General features: G+C 48.3%; 1 long non-coding RNA gene across 1 annotated transcript in view; it reads right to left on the reverse strand.

Annotated features, from left to right (window-relative positions):
* The window catches only part of LOC139027463 (uncharacterized), an 8,479-nt gene extending 5,685 nt beyond the window's left edge, over positions 1 to 2,794 (reverse strand). The window contains exon 1 of the long non-coding RNA XR_011479552.1: positions 2,708 to 2,794. This is a non-coding gene — a long non-coding RNA (uncharacterized lncRNA). The remainder of the gene's footprint in view (positions 1 to 2,707) is intronic.
* Between the last annotated feature and the right edge of the window lie 262 nt (positions 2,795 to 3,056).

Here is a 3,056-nt window from a genome sequence, read left to right on the forward strand (position 1 = left end):
CCCTGAAGAGGCAGAGATCCGATTGATATGGTTGGGTTGAGATGCTATTGTGTCAGTTTGTACGTCAGTGTGTTGTTAGCGCGCGAGTGCCGTATGACCGGGCGTGCGGAGCTCGATTTCGGGTATTAGTTTATATTCGGGTTTCGATCACAATGGTTATGTTTTGGATTTTTTGGCGGGGCGTTGGTTTTGTATTGTAGGGAGTGATTTGTACTCATCACAGCCTAGTAAGGTTAGAGGAGAAAAGGGCTGTGGTCTTTCTTTCTATTTCAATGGCAGTGGCACATTGTAGTCCCAGATGTCAAGTCCATTGTGCTGAAGAAGGCTTACCTCCCAGTGCCCAAGGCCGTACATCAGCCTGATGAGGCAGTGGATGAGCATGCTTCACTTGGGCGGGCGTTTAACCACCTAAAGTCAGTACAGTTAGACGCAAGTCCCCATTCTTTTTCCATACGCAGCCCAATGGTGGGGCATACTCGCTGCTGGATTTTCTGACGATTTCCTTTTCCTCCATATCATCCAGTGTTTCCCTGAGTTTTTGGTAATCAGCTGGAGAAAGCCTACGATAAGGTAATCGAAATGGGCGGTCATCAGTCAGCCGTATGCGATGGCAGAACTCTTTTGCCTCTCCACAATCCAGGCTATGTCTAGAGAACACCGTGTCATACTTCTCAATTAAACCGACAAGTTTGTCRTTCCAGAACTGTGAAACTGGACACTCCTCAACAGACAGGCCTTGAAGTCCAAGATTGCTCAGTGTACTGTTGTCATTAACTACACTGCCACCAACTGAACTCTTAGCTGTAAGACTGCCATGTGAGCTGTCACATTGTACTTTTGCCACATTCTGGTAAGCAGCTTGCTGCTTGACATCATCAAAATCCTCCAATGCAATACAAGGGTACACATCTGCCACTTTAGCATTTRGTCTCAGGGTAACTGGCGAAGTTGTTGGATTCACAATCTTCACAGGGAGCCATCCATCCCCCCACAGAGGCGTAACTACTCTCCCTACTAGTATGTGTCGATTCACACAACGAGACGTGCTAGGCTCGACAACAACAGTACTGCCCACAGAGAGTTTTGTCTTTGGAGGTAAGCGGCCCCACACCAGATGCTCACTCATGGGTTGGAGCGTTACTGCCCTCTTCAACTTAATGGTGCCCACTTTATCTGGGATGGAGTCTCCTCTCCATCTCTCCAGATTTGATAGGAGARGCAGGAACTGGCTGTCCTCACACTGGCCAGAAGGACCTGGCGTACCCACCACCCGCCAGTAGCTGTCATTTGATTTGAACTGTCTAATCAGAGACTTCAACACGTTAGTGCCAACAATGAGTTCATCAACCTGCCCATCTACAATAAGCACTGGGACTACATAACTGAAGCCATAAAGCTGTAGTTTCAAGTCACACATGCCCACTGGGCTAGTTTGCGTCCCACCACAACCCACCAGTATGATGTCTGAAGGAGCTAGAAAGTTCCCCTCTACCACTCCTGCCTCCCTCAACCGAGGTACAATATCTGCGCGCAGAGTAGTAGCCATGGACCCACTATCTAACATCCCCTTCAGCTCAACTTTATCCTGTACTAGCACGGTGGTGTAAAACAAACTGTCATTCTGAGAAATTCTCAMTGTGTTCTGAAAAATTACTGTGTTGTTCTTGGGTACTGACTCACAAAAATAAGAATAAACAGATTGGATATCATCATCAGTGGAGGAAAAATTTGCCTGCCCCACATTGCCCTCCTCAGAATGGAGGCTTTCTAGTTTTCCAGACCTGCCAGTCTGTCCACATCCAGGGCTCTTTCGCTTCCCAGTCTCACTACAGTCAAAGCTCATGTGGCCAGGAGAGAAGCACTTGAAACACAGCTGGTGCATCTGACAGTGAGCTTTGGTCCAGTGATTAGTGCTTCCACAGACAGCGCACTCACGCTCACYTTTGGGGAACTGTTTACGGGGCCCTCTGTTCACAGACTGAGTATTGCTGACAAGAGCCTTCTCTAGCATACTCAAAACTTTCTCTAATGTCCCACCCTCAGATACAGATTGGGCCTGTTCTGGTTCACGGCCACATCGAGAAAAAGATGACACATTAGGTCTGCTCTCAGGATCCACTTCCTCCTGGGGGGAGTCGAAGACAGCAGCCACCTGCTGTGAAAGTTGTATTCTACATGCTTTACGCTCCCTTAACAGTTCATCCAAACGATCCTGTACCTCACTGGCTGTCCAGTCACGAAGGGGTTTGCATTTGAACACTTGGGCCAACTCTTTATCAGGACAGTTGCGTACAAACATGACTGCCAACTCTGAGCGCTGATTGGGCAAAGTTCTACCCTCACCTACAAGATACTGTTCAGCTGCGTCTGCAGCTTTGTTAAGCCTAATCCAGAAATCTAGTGGACCCTCATTAGCATATGGTTTCATTGAAAAGAAATCAGCTAATGGCATACCTGAGTAGACAGTATCCCCAAAGTGTTGCTTGAGAACACTGAACACTGCCTTAACATCTGTGACAACAGGGTTGTTACGCATCCAGACTTTGGTCACATCCCGTGCCCTCCCCATGAGCCTAGACATCACCTCCCCAACATTCTCAGACCCAGTGTAACCCCTCTTCTCTAGGTAGACTCCCATTAGCTCCTCCCACTCCAGGACAGAGTACTCATCTGAGCCATCACCCCTGAAGAAAGGTGGAGCACTAACCTCTGACTTCACAACCAGATTCAGCTTGGACGCATCAATAAAAGTTGACCCACATTGTTCAGGCAGGGGAAACTGCTGGGATTGGTCAGGGGAATGGGCAGGAGAAAGACTTGAAGCCCCAGGCTGCAGTAAACTCGCCCTGATAGATTCTCCTATCTCTGAACCAATCTGCTTTATAAGGTCACTAAGCTGACTCGGTGTCCCATTATTACTGGGGACGATGGTACATCAAGAGACAGAGGTGGGATACCCTGGTCAGGTGGAGTAAACAGCCTACCCCTCCCAGTGCTTGTAAACTCAGGACTAGCAAACACTCTACTCCCAGGAGCTGACTGTACAAATGGTGTAA

The sequence above is a fragment of the Salvelinus sp. IW2-2015 genome, unplaced genomic scaffold (assembly GCF_002910315.2).
Source record: "Salvelinus sp. IW2-2015 unplaced genomic scaffold, ASM291031v2 Un_scaffold16444, whole genome shotgun sequence".
In the NCBI taxonomy this organism is placed as follows: domain Eukaryota; kingdom Metazoa; phylum Chordata; class Actinopteri; order Salmoniformes; family Salmonidae; genus Salvelinus; species Salvelinus sp. IW2-2015.